General features: G+C 42.5%; 1 pseudogene; it reads left to right on the top strand.

The window, feature by feature from the left end:
• Positions 1-134: 134 nt before the first annotated feature.
• On the top strand, positions 135-1,711 carry LOC121103081 (annotated as a pseudogene).
• Positions 1,712-14,436: the final 12,725 nt, after the last annotated feature.

Below are 14,436 nucleotides of genomic sequence, written 5' to 3'. Positions count from 1 at the left end.
GAGGAACAGACCTCACCCCCAAACCCGCCCTCTTGGTTATGCCCTCTGGCTGCCAAGGGGAAAGGTGACAGAGTCAGCTGGGCTCAGCTTCAAGGGGACCAGGTAGAGACATGACAAGTTTCTTAAGTGAGGGTATGGCGGGGGTTCCTGGGCTGGACCAGGCTGGGGAAGGCATCAAAAGTAACTGCAGTGCGGAGACACTGGACCAGGGCAGTGGTGCAGTCACCGCGAGGAGAAATGTTGTACGGGCTAGACACAATTTGGATCCGGCATCTTTCGCCCATTGGATAGTCCTGATAGGCCTCCACCCTTCGGGCTAGCCAAGACCTGAAGGACAGAGTCTCAAGGGGATGAGAACAACTCCAAACTCACTGCTCGCCCTGCTGGGCCCCAGCACCACCTTGCTGCCCGTCACTTCCCAGGCCGGACCAAGGGGCTCGAAGGGCCGGCCTGCCCTGGGTTGCACGGGGACTCCTGGGTTGCACTGGGTTGCACTCCCTCAGCTTAATTCTCATGCCTCCGCTATGGCCTCCCCCATTCTCTCTGCTCTTGGCCTCAGGTCAGGTCTGGGAGGCCTGGAAAATCCAGCCACTCACTCTCCCCTTTCCACCTCTAGGGGACGATGGCCGGTGCAGAGTCCTCTCCGTCAATAACTCCTAAGCCCCAGCCCAGATCCTGGCGAGCAGTGAGGTGGAGCTGACTGCAGTTTTAATGAGGAGTTCAAGTTCATCCTGCTGCCTGCGAGCTACACACAGTTATGTCTTTCTGGTGGGCCTAGGGCCTCATCACTCCCGACCCTCTGGCTCTTCCTCTCTTCGCCTCCGACTCCTGGGATGCAACGCCACCTACATGTTCCACTTGGCCTTGTCAGATACTTTGTATGTGCTGTCACTACCCACCTCATCTACTATTATGCGGCCCGCAACCACTGGCCCTTGGTACTGGGCTCTGCAAGTTCATCCGCTTTCTCTTCTACTGGAACCCCTACTGCAGTGTCCTCTTCTCACCTGCATCAGTGTGCACCGCTACCTGGGCATTTGCCACCCACTGAGCACTACCGTTAGCCACCCGCTTGCAGGCCTTGTCTGCCTGGCAGTTTGGCTGGTCGCGCTGGCTGCCTCTCGTGCCCAATCTGTTCTTTGTCACAACCAGCACCAAGAGCGACACCATCCTGTGCCATGACACCACTGCCCGAAGAGCTTGACCACTACGTGCACTTCAGCTCGGCCATCATGGGGCTTTCGGCGTGCCCTGCCTGGTCACTCTTGTCTGCTATGGGCTCAGTGGCTCCGCCGCCTGTATCGGCTCCTTTTTGCCAGGGGCCGCCCAGTCGTCTTCTCGCCTGGGCGCTCTTCCGCACCATCGCTGTGGTGCTGGCAGTCTTTGCTGTCTGCTTCGCGTTTTCCACGCCACCCGCACCATTTATTACATGTCAAGGCTGCTGGAAGCTGACTGCCGGGTGCTGAACATTGTCAATGTGGTCTACAAAGTGACTCCGCCTGGCCAGTGCCAACAGCTGCCTGGATCCAGTGCCTTACCTGCTCATCACTGGGGACAAGTATCGACGTCAGCTCCGGCAGCTGCAGGGGCCTCAGCCCCATGACTGCCTCCTCCCTGGCACTGGGGTCCCTGGCCTGAGGAAAGCAGCTGCAGGTGGACATCCACCCACCAGGACAGTGGCTTCCCTGCCCCTGGGGCAGATAGATTGTAACCCTGGGAGTCAGGAGGTCAGAGGGAAAAAGGCAGTGAAGTGCAGAGGTGAGGGGTACGACAGTTACATCCAATATGGCTGCTTCTCTCCTCCCAGACTTCCTGAGAGAGGCCACACCCCAAGGACTAAGAGGAACCAGGAAATCATGTGTGATCCCATCTCATAAACCCTTCAGTTGTCCTCTCCTTTTTAGCCAAAGGCAGTAACAGCCACTCTTAATTCTCTTTGCTTCTGTCTCCTTCCTGGGGCCATCAGTCCTGTCTCTCGATCCTACAAGCTTTCCTAAAATTCTCATGAAAGTCCTCTTTTCCCCCTCCTTTCTCCCCAACACATTTGTATAGCATGTGTTCCTTCACCCAGACCCCAAGATTAGAACTGAAGAGGTGGAGAACCCATGGTGTCTAGATTGGTCTGATTTATTTGATGGTGATAGCCAGAATCAGGAATGGGGGTCCTGGCATATCACAGATGCCAAGGATGTGCATATGTAGGCCCACCCACTTCTGGTTTCCTCTCAGACAGGATAGTCTTGCCTATCGAGTGCTGAAATAGGGCTCAACCAGACAGCCTGAATGCCAGGGTTCCCCCATGCAGCCGGAGGCATGGCACTGTTGGACTGGTGTATAGCCTGAGGTACAGAGGTGAGCCTGTGTTCATATAATGGGGGATACTCCTGCCTCAAGGGCAGGGCCCAAGCTGATATTGGCCTTGGAACAGGACCTCCTTATGGATGTTTGGTGAGAGCATATTTGACAGCTCTGTACGGAATGAAAAGAACAGCGGATGGCTTAGAAAGAAAGAGAGCGAGCTCCATGTTTGTGGCTGTAGTTCTAGCACTCAAGGGGCTCGAGCAGGTTTGTAGAGTTTAGGTGGTGATAGGACTGACGCCCAGAGCTGGCTCTCTTCACTGGCTCTCCTCCCTTCTCTCTAGCTCCTGCCCTAGGTAATAATAAACCTGTCACCAACTCTTCAGAGCAGGCTTTAGGACTTCAACACCAGGGCAGACAGAGCATGGGGACAAGGAACTCCCTCAGAGTCTCGGCGTAATCCAGTCACTCCTTCCCAGCACCATCTTAGTACTTACGGCTTACAGGTGTCGGGAGTAGGTATGGAACTTGGGCAGCTAACCCTCAAGCCTTCTGAAGTAAGAGTGTCTGGGCAGGCGTTCATCAGAAGGGTGGGCTAACACTGTTAGGCAACCCCTCTGAAATTGCCTTCTAGTGCACTGGTCTCCCGAGTCTCCAGCCTTCCTTTTCTTTGGTCCCACACTCCTGCTGACCTGTCTCGGATTTCCTTACCTGTCTACTGGCATCTGAGGGCTCTGGAGAGTAAGGCTGGGGTTTCGTCTTCGAAAAATGACGCTGATGCTCCTGAATCTCCTTTGCATCCTTCCATGTGCTCCCTCTCCTGCTTGCTACCCAGGACTGCTTCCGTTAGTAGTAAATGTACTGACCTTTTCCTTATTAGTTTCCCAGTGTCATGGCCACTGCCTAGGACTGTTACATATCCTATTTTTCATCTGTACTTTCGCTCCTTTAATTTCTATGACCGCAGCTTCCTTGCCCACCACTCACTCCTCCTTCCACCTGCCCCACCAAGTGAAGCTGCTTCTCCATCACAACTGACCAGCCTTCTATTTTCTCCAGTCCAGTTAACCCATATCAAGACTCATTTAACCCATCATCAAGACTCACTGCCCAGACTTTGTGGTCTGCTACTTTAGGCTATCTTCCAGCCACTATAACCTTGGTTAAACACCTTGACTCTCGCCTTCAGCCAATTTTCTCTCTCTAGACTGAAGGAGATTGCAGATGAAGCCAGAGCGCAAGGCTGGTTTGACCCACTGAAACTTCATGTCTTGGAACTTCACCAAGCCCCCATTTTTATTACCTTGCTGAGTTCTTAGTGAACATTCCAGAGCTAGTGTTTTCTGTCTTTTCCACCTTCTCAAAACTCCAACTTCATCCTACCCTACACACCTTCTAAGAGTTACCTTGCTCCTGTAAACCGGAGAAGATCTAATACCCCAACTTCTTTCTGCTTCATTCATGATAACTTTACTTTTACATCCATGTTGCCTTCTTCCCTGTAGCCCCAAAATAAAAGGTGGCCCTCTTACTTGTTCCTTTGTTTATCCCTTTTCATCATTTTCTTTTTTCTTTTTTTTTAAGATTTTTATTTTATTTATTTGACACACAGAGAGAGAAGCCAGCGAGAAAGGGAACACAAGCAGGGGAATGGGAGAGGAAGAAGCAGGCTCCCAGTAGAGCAGGGAGTCAATGCAGGGCTCAATCCCAGGACCCTGGGATCACGCCCGAGCCGAAGGCAGACGCTAACGACTGAACCACCCAGGCGCTCCCTTTTTATCATTTTCATAACTGATTTCACACCATCTTTAGAAAACACACACAACAGAACCCAACCAAACAAAAATAAAGCATTATCACTGATACCATGACCCTGCTATCTCTTGTAGCTAACATTCTATTCATCTTAGTCATTTCACTGTCAAATTTCTAGAGTACCATAACCCCATAACCTCATTTCTTCACTATAAAGTCACCTCTTAACTCTCTAAATCGGGTTTTCTGTACCTGAAGAACACAAATTACTCAAAAACAAGATCTTTAATGATATTTCCTCTATATTCATCCTCTTTGACTATCTCTAGTTCATGTTACCCTGTTGTATATCCTGTTTAAAAAAATTTTTTATGAAAACAACATTTAAAAATTCCTCTATGACATTAAAGGAAATTTTGAAAGAAAATGTTCATCTACACTTCCAAACCCCAATTGTTTTAATTTATCTATGTCCCATGCTTTTCAGATTGCATAATACTTATATTTTATAGAAGTGCAATCACAGTGTACATATATTTCAGAAGTTTGCTTTAAGAAACTTTTATTGTAGATACTATCCTTGCTTTCATATTTATCATTTCAATAGCCACATAACATTATATCCATTAGCAGATTATATTTTATTTGACTATTTCCCTATGATTGGACATTTAGTCAACTCCCAATTTTTCTGTGCTTTGAACATCTTAATGCATATGGCTTTTTCTTCTTTATGATTCTGTTCCTAGGACAGGAATGGGATTACCAGATCAATGGGTATAAACATTTTTATGGATCTTGATTTCAAAAAGACTACAAATTTTCAATACCACAATGGCACACAAGTGTTCCAACTCCTTTGCAGCTGTAGCATTGACTTTATAAGAAATCTTTTGGATTGCCTAAAAACACTAATTTGTGGGGCACCTGGGTGGCTCAGGTGGTTAAGCCGCCTGCCTTCACCTCAGGTCATGATCCCAGGGTCCTGGGATCGAGCCCCACATTGGGCTCTCTGCTCACGGGAGCCTGCTTCTCCCTCTCCTTCTGCCTGCCACTCCCTCTGCTTGTGCTCATGTCTCTCTCTCTCTCTGTCAAATAAATAAATAAAATCTTAAAAAACCCCAAAACAAAAACCACATTAATTTGTTAACTTCACTTTTTTGATTACTCATGATAGAACACTTTCCATATGTTTACTATTTGTATTTCCTCTTTATAAACTGCTCATATCCTTCACCAATTGGCAGTGATAGTCTTATATATATTGGTGATCTTCTATATCTAAATGTATTTATTTAACATACATGTTAACCCTTTGTCTATATTTGATATACATATTTCTTCCATTTATTATAATTTTTGCTTTTAATTTTAGTTCCTTATTTTATCCTCTTGCTTTAAATTTCTCTCCTCCTGCTTTACTTTTATCTTATTACTTCCTTCTCCCTTTACTACCTAAGTAAACAGAGTTCCAAGATCGTCATAGGCATAGCATTTGATTATTTTAATCCACTCCCGCCCCGACCCCTTGATTTTCTCCTGGAAAGAACATATGTGCACACGAATACAATTCACTTGACTTAGAGTCCTTGAGAGTACCTCAAAAATCTTCCAGGGCCTGGGTACCCTCTCACTTTACAGAACAGGAAAACAGCCCAGAGATATGACTTGCCCATTACTTAGTAAGTTAGTGGCAGAGCAAGAACTAGGCTTAGCTCCCAGGTTCCCTGACTCCCAGATATCCTTCCATTACATCACACCAGCTCAGTTCTAACCTGTCCTTTCTTCCAAGTTCCACTTAAGTATCTTCAATTGCCCACTGGACAGTTTCACTTGGATCTTCCATTGTTCCAACCCAAGATGTCAAAACTCCCTAAACCAGTTTCCCTACCTGTCTTGATCATTTCTTTTCACGCCATCTTCTTTCCTCAAGTCACCTAGGCTCAAAAACATTTGGATAACTTCAATGCTTCTCTCTATTTCACGAGATTCTGACCTTTCTTTAGTTGTCATGTCAATTATAATTGGATTTCCTTTATGACCCCAATGCTACCATTCTAATACTGACTATTATCACCTTATCCCTAACTGACTGTTACAGCCTCCTAACTAGTCTTTCTTACATCCAGTCTCTCCTCACAAAAATGCATCTTATATAATGCATACTGCCAGGTTAATCAGCCTTAACACTGCTCTCACAGTTTCACTCTCTTACTTAAAACTCTCTCATGGTTCCCCATTGTCTACAAGACAAGTTGAAATCCTTTGGTCAGAAATTAAAGGAGAGGGGCGCCTGGGTAGCGCAGTCGTTAAAGCGTCTGCCTTCGGCTCAGGGTGTGATCCCGGCGTTCCGGGATCGGGATCGAGTCCCACATTGGGCTCCTCTGCTGGGAGCCTGCTTCTTCCTCTCTCACTCCCCTGCTGTGTTCCCTCTCTCGCTGGCTGTCTCTCTGTCACATAAATAAATAAAATCTTTAAAAAAAAAAAAGAAAGAAATTAAAGGAGAATTTTCAGCCTTATTTACCATTCCTCCCCAGTACAAATCTTTCTTCTCCAGCTAATTTGAGCTCCTCGTTCTTTCTCCAAATAAGACTTGCACTTTCTCAGCTCTGCACCTTTATTCTTCTTTTCCCCCACGCCAAAATGCCCTGCCTTTCTTCTCCCACTGTCCTTTTCCTACTTAGTTTCCAAGACCAAGCTTAAGCCTCACTTCCTCTTTGAGGCCTTGTATGGTGATTTTTACCCACAGTGACCTTCCTGGTCACTCCTACAGTAATTATTGTCTATATCAGTCACTCAGCACTTTTATTGTCTTTGAAATTATACTATTATTGCTATTTAACTCTTTATGTATGTTTGCTTTGAGTTCCCTACTGTAAACCTCTTGAGCTACTGTGATAGAGAGGAAAGAGCATAGGACTGAAAATCAGAAGAGCCAAGTTTGAGCCCTGGTTATGAAAGTGGGGCTTAAGTGTGTCACTGGGGTGAGTCATTCAGACTCTTTGAGCCACAATTTCGTCACCCATAAAATGAGGATTATAACCTCAGCTTTAAGTACTTCAGACTGTGGTAAGGCTCTGCAAATCTAAAGAGCTAACCAAATATAAATGGTTGTTATTATATCACCCCATTTGTTTAATAAATGGTGCTTAATGAACATTTGCTGTATGATTACATGTCAGTAATTCAGTTTAATGTTTCTGTTCCTGGGCATATTTCCATGTTAAGAGGCCACAGGAACCCCAAGAAACCTAAAAATCTAAGGTCACTTTAGAAACAGTGGAGATAGGGAGGGCATTGGAAAGATATTGTGAAGGAAAGTAGGCCTGTCCAGCGTCTCTTGCATCCCACTACACTGGCTACTCACTAGTTGGCCAACCTGCAAGGTAAATCTGGATGTGGAGAGGAGGAGAAGATGAAACATCTGAACTTTCACTTTCCTCACATTTTCTACTACTTCATCCCATAATTCCCAATCGGATAGGCCAGATGCTTCACCCACGATGCACCTAGGACTCTATTCTCCTTCATTGATGTGATGAAAGCCAGCATATTGGTGAAGAAGGCGATAAGAAGTGTAGAGAGAACAAGCAATTTTAGTCAGATAACCAGACTTGGCTTTGAATCTTCAATCTGCTACTCATTAGTTGCATGATCTCGGACAAGTTATTTAATCTCCCTGAGCTTCAGTTTCCTCATTGGCAAATTGGGGATAGTAATACTCATTTAGCAGGGTTGTTGTGAAGTGTCAATGGAGTAATGGATGAAGAAATACTATTTACAGTTACTGTGGGTGGGAACCCCTTTTTAATAGCTCTCAACTTTAGTGTAGTTGGATGAGGAACCAGAATTCTAGATTTGGATTTGGTGCTGTTTAGAAGTAATAGTTAAGATCATGACAAACACTGAACCCTTGAGCGTGAGAAGCAGAAGGCTAAAAACTGCTTATTGAGAGATGACCACAGTGATGAACTGGGAGGAAACAGATTGAAACTTTGGCATTGCATCAGGGGAGAAGAGAGTGTCGAAGAGAAGGACTTATAAAAGTTTTTATTTTTAACCTTTGAATGAAAGGAAAAAAAAGAAAAATTAAGGAAGTAAGCAACAGAGAATGTGTAGGAGAATTCAGGGAAGATGAAACTCTCAGACGATGATAAAAAAAATACTTGATTCCTTGCCAACCTGCATACAAAAGATATTAGCCAATGACATTAACTAAAGAGGCCAATCTCAAATAGCTTTTGTAATCAAGGTCTGTTTACATGTATTTATATTCCTCCTTCCCTTTTAGTTCCTACATGACTTTGCCTCTTTCCAAAGATTTCAGAATAGCCCACTGAATGAGTTACTTGCCGTAACCTACAGACCTTATATTTCTAGTATGAGCTGAGATGTGGTTTGTCACCAAAAGGGAGTACAAAAATACTTGAGTACACCCAAAGAGTGAGTCTGTCTATGAGGGCACTTTGGTGTATGTTTGATTGCCAGAGTTTATGTATTTAGGTCACTAAGTGGGAAGGAGACAAATTATTTTCCCTTGAGTCAAAGGGTAAATTAGTAAAATGTGAGAACTCTTCGAGACAAATAAGAAGAAAAATCTTTTTTTGCGGGGGGGGGGGGTTGGCTGGCTATTACTGTACATTTTGTACCACAGTTTGAGGCCCTAATCATGCTGTTGGAACTACTGATGGGAAAAAAACCCAGATGTCTTTGGAAAACGAAAGAGATAAATCAACTAACTAATGCTCTCTCACAGCATTGTAATGCTGGCACCTGCTCAATTTGTTTACTTCTTACTGATATTTAACTTATTGCTCATTGTAAGCCTCATCCCCTTTACTACACCAATAACTCTTTATCTCCACTGTGAATAAAACATTTCTTTTTACACACTCTGATCTTGTTGGATTTCTTTAAGAGCATAGCCATTGCTCTGGTTCTTTGAAAATGTAAGCTAGTTTGATTTTTATGAGTTTCTGTCTTTATTCATTTCTCTACTACAGTTTCCCAAAGCACATATTCTGGGACAGTAATACATGTTACTAAGTTTTTAAGGGGTTGGATTAGAATGGAGTGTCCAACATAGTGACAGGCAGACCCTGAACTCACTTCCTCCCGTGGAAATTTACACTTACACATAGAACAATTCCTCCTGAAGAATAACTGGGCACTGATTGAACAGCTTCAGCACAACAAAGGATAGAGGGACCACATAGATAGAGAATGGCAGGAGAGATTGGGATACAGAAACAATGGGAACCTCTCTCCCAATGCTGCAAACTGCAGTGGGGAAAGATAGCACTGAGGAGCCTGCACAGAGATTAGCCCGCCCTCAGGCACAGAAAAAAAGCCATGGTTTAAAGGGCAACTAGACTATAAGAGAACTAATGCTAGAACATCCCCTGAACAGCAGGGGAACTGCTGGAACACTCTCCAGGATTGAAGATGCTGGTGAGCACAGTTGTTTACATCCCCCCCCACCTTGATGCTGCAAATTGGAATGGGGTCTGGGCACTTTAGCCAGGTTGCCGCTTCAATGAGCCCAAGGACCCCAGCCCACACCAGCTCCAGTCATTCCCCAAAGGTGGCCTCCCCTACTCTTGACTGCCTGAGCTCCAGTTTTCCTACCAAGGTAGTCCCAGTGTGGTGTACACCAGGACACCCCTGGAATGTGTCCACCAAAGCTCCAGCCATCTTACCTAGGTGGCATGGGTACAAAGCTCCCCAGGACGCTCCAGCCTTTTGCCCACTTCAGCTGCAGCCAATTTGCCAAGGCAGCCCCTGCATGGAGCATCCCAGAAACCCCCTCCCAATTGTGTCCACTTCATCTCCAGCTGTCCCACTAGGACAGCCCCAGTGCAGAGTGCCCCAAAACTCCCAGCCTGTGCCTGCTAACCTGGGGAAGAAAATAGACATCCAGGTCCAGGAATCAAAGAGAATCCCAAACAAAATGAATGGAATCAGGTATACACCAAGGCATATAATAATTAAAATGTCAAAGATTAAAAATAAAGAGAGAATCTTAAAAGCAGCAAGAGAAAAGCAACTAGTTATACACAGGGAAACTACATAAGTCTATCAGATTATTTTTCATCAGAAACCTTGAAGGCCAGAAAGGAATGGCATGATATAGTTAAAGTGCTAAAAGGAAAAAAAAAAAAACCCTACAACCAAGAATACTCTACCTGGCAAGGTTATCATTCAGAATTAGAGGAGAGATAAAGAGTTTCCCAGACAAACAAAATTTAAAGGACTTTGTCACCACTAAACCAGCCTTAAAAGAAGTGTTAAAGGGATCTCTTTAAGTGGAAAAAAAGGTCATAACTAGAAGTAAGAAATTCATAAAAGGAAAAATTTTCACAAGTAAAAGCAATCATATAATAAAGGTAGTAAACTGATCACTTATGAAGCTAGTATGAAGGTTTAAAGACAAAAGTAGTAAAATCTATTTATATAAAAAATTAGTTAAGAGACTCACAAAATAAAAATATGTAAATTATGACAGCATATACATAAAACATGGAAGAGGAGAGTACAAACATAATGTTTTGAGACTGTGTTCAAACCTAAGTGACCTTAATATAAAAAGTTATATACTTAAGATGATATATATGAACCTCATGGAAATCACAAACTAAAACTATAATGGATACACAAAAAATAAAGAGAAAGGAATCCAAGCATAATAGTAAAGAAAGACATCAATCACAAGAGAAGAGAGCAAGAGAAGAAAGGAACAGAGAAACCAGAAAACAATTAAGAAAATGACAAAAAATGCATACCTATCAATAATTACTAGATGTAAATGGTCTAAATGCTCTAATCAAAAGACATAGGGAGACTGAATGGATTTAAAAAAAGTCATCTATATGTTGCCTACAAGAGAATCACTTCAGACCTAAAGACACATACAGACTGAAAGTGAAGGAATAGAAAAAAAAATACCATGCAAATGGAAATGAAAAACAAGCAAACAAACTTGGATAGCAATACTTACATCAGACAAAATAGACTTTAAAATAAAGATTGTAATGAGAAAGAAGAGGGACATTACACAATGATAAAGGGATCAATCCAACAGGAAGATATAACAATTGTAAATATCTATGCATCCAACATAGGAGTACCTAAATATACAAAGTAAATATTAACAGACATAAAGGGAGAAATTAACAGTAATACAATAATAGGAGACTATAACACCCTACTTATATCAATGGATAGATCATCCAGAAAGAAAACCAATAAGGAAACTGTGGCTCTGAATGACACATTAGACTAGATGGACTTAACAGATACATACAGAACACGCCATAAAAAAAAAAAAAAAACAGAAGAATATACATTCTTTTTTTCTTTCTTAATTTTTAAAATTTAATTTAATTTTTAAAAATTTTTATTTAAATTCTAGTTAGTTAAATACACTCTTTTCAAGTGCATGTGCAACATTCTCCAGGATAGATCACATATTAGGCCAAAAAACAAGTTTAAGAGAGAGTTTAAAAATTTAAGAGATTGAAATTATATCAGGCATCTTTTCCAAACACAATGGTATGAAACTAGAAATCAACCATAGAAAAAAATACTTGAGAAAACACAAACACATGGAGTCTAAACAAGATGCAACTACACAACCAATGGGTCAATGAAGAAATCAGAGGAAATTTAAAACTTCTTGGAGACAAATGAAAATGGAAACAAAATGGTATAAAATTTGGGGGATGCAGCAAAACAGTTAAAAAAAATTTTTTTAGAGAAAGGGAGAGAGAGGAAGGGGACAAGTTGGGGGTTGGTGAGGGGCACAGGAAGAGAGAGAGAATCTTAAGCAGGAATGGACCCTGACACAGGGCTTGACCCTGACATCATGACCTGAGCTGAAATCAAGAGTCAGACGCTTAACTAACTGAGCCACCCAGGTGCCCCTATTTCTAATCCATTTTTAGACAGTTGCGCCAGCTCTGCTGGTTTGACAATATCTTCACAAATAAAAAATGAAAAAAAAAACCAAAGTTTGGAAACAAAAATGTTTAAAGATTCATAAAAGGTTGTAAAAACCATCTTTGGTTTACCCAAATTACCAATATGTGAAGAATCAGTAACAAACTGCTTTCGTGTTTTTTAAAAGATTTTATTTATTTGAGAGGGGGTGGGCAGAGGAGGAGGGAAAAGCTTGGCTCAAGCTCACGACCCTGACGTTACAACCCCAACATCAGGACCCAAGCCGACATCAAGAGTCAGACGGTCAACTGACTGAGACAACCAGGTGCCCTAGTAACAAACTGCTTTTGAATCAGTTGCTGACTCTTTCTGTTTTTCTGCTATCTTCCCACAAGCTGATCCCTGCCTACTCGGGGGCTGGATCTTCTTTGATAAATTAAGGCCCTGATAGGTCTTCCTGGATACCTCATATATTTACTAATTTATTCACTTCATTCAGCAATATTTATTGATCACTGCACTAGGCACAGGGGGAACTTAAGTCAGACACCTACCCCATCCTCATGAAGTCTATTGGATGAATATTCCAACACAGTTGACAGTTATTAATGTTGATTTCCTATGTAGCAAGCATTGTCACATGCAGACAGTATAAAGCTTTCCATGTGAAAGAGACGTGATGGTGTCAGGCTACAATAGAATCTACACAATGAGTACGAGACAATTGAAAGATTTAAATTGTTTAAGATTCATTAGGTCCTTGGTTTTCAAAAGTCGCTTAAGTCCATAATAAATATGATAAAAATGATATACTGTTAATCCTGTTTTTGTACTTGAGCTCTTTCAGAAAGGTCTTTAAAAACCAGTAGTTTTAAAACCAGTAGTTTTAAAAACCAGTTTTTAAGTCAGAAGTAAGCCAAGCAATACTAACGGACTCTGACAGTAGGTTACCCAATACCCATTGTCCCAACCTTCCTTACTCAGAGAACCCCAATTTTGTTTGGGACAGCAATAAACCCAACTTCCCAAATGTATACCTCAGGGTGGCCACATGACCTAGCTCTAGCCAACGCAATTTAAGTAGAAATCTACTAGGTAGGGTTTCTAGAAGGACTATTGTTTTCCTAAACTATTGTTTAATTCACTAGATCCTTTAGCTTTTTGCCTTATGCTTTTTACCCCTTTATTCCGGTGTAGAACATCTTCTAAACAAGATGCCTAGAAATTGAGCAGCCATTTTACAACCATAAAGACATAAAATACACACTGAAAAAATTGTGAAGCAGAAAGCTGTAAGGATTATCTTGTGTGACTGGACCTACCTTTGGGTGGTTACCTTGAATTTTTTTTGTTAAAAAAAAAAACACACCCAGGGGTGCCTGGGTAGCTCAGTGGGTTAAGCATCTGCTTTCCACTCAGGGTCATGATCCAGGGTCCTGGGATCGAGCCAGTGGTGGGCTCCTTGCTCAGCGGGCAGTCTGCTTCTCCCTTTGGCCCTTCCCCCCTGCTCATGCTCACGCACGCAATCTCTCTCTCTCCCTTTCTCTCTCAAATAAATAAATAAATAAATAAAATCTTTAAAACCAAACCAAACAAAAAACACCTATTTTGTTGAGCCACCACAAAAGGGTTTCTGTTACATGCAGTCAAATGAAGTCCTAACTGATACACTCTACCAAAAAAGGTTTGCAGGAAAATTTTTAAAAATATTTTATTTTATTTTTTCATTTCTTTTATCTTAATTTTTTTATTATATTATGTTAGTCACCATACAGTACATCCCTGGTTTCTGATGTAAAGTTCGATGATTCATTAGTTGCCTATAACACCCAGTGCACCATGCAATACGTGCCCTCCTTACTACCCATCACCAGTCTATCCCATTCCCCCACCCCCCTCCCCTCTGAAGCCCTCAGTTTGTTTCTCAGAGTCCATAGTCTCTCATGCTTCATTCCCCCTTCTGATTACCCCTCTTCTTTATCCCTTTCTTCTCCTACCAATCTTCCTAGTTCTCATGTTCCATAGCATAGAGAAACCATGACAATGTATATCTCTTAATAAATACATCAGGCATATCACCACTCAGGGAGCATTTTGGAAGAGCAATAGTTTCCTGGGAAGGATATTAAGACTAGATCACTGGTGCAGCACACATGAAGATACATAGGTTTACCTAACCAGGATTTGGGGAAAATAAATGGAAAGCTATTGTGATTGTGGTGTGCTTGTAGAAAGGTGAGAAAGTCATGGTTTCCCCCCTTGGAATCAACGTCACAGGGTGAGATCTCATCCTGGGCAATTGTTAAGCCCTCCTGACCCAGCAGCCTGAAGAATCCCTGTGGAGAAGAGAAAAAGTTGCAGCTAAGGTGTATTGTCATGTAAGCACTACGTTCTCTCTCTCTTTTTTTTTTTAATAATTTTTTTTTATTTTATTATTTTAGTCCC

The sequence above is a fragment of the Ursus maritimus genome, assembly GCF_017311325.1.
Source record: "Ursus maritimus isolate PB19 chromosome X unlocalized genomic scaffold, ASM1731132v1 scaffold_X1, whole genome shotgun sequence".
Lineage (NCBI taxonomy): Eukaryota > Metazoa > Chordata > Mammalia > Carnivora > Ursidae > Ursus > Ursus maritimus.
The sequence above is the reverse complement of the archived record's forward strand: the minus strand, read 5'-3'. Positions and strand labels throughout refer to the sequence as shown.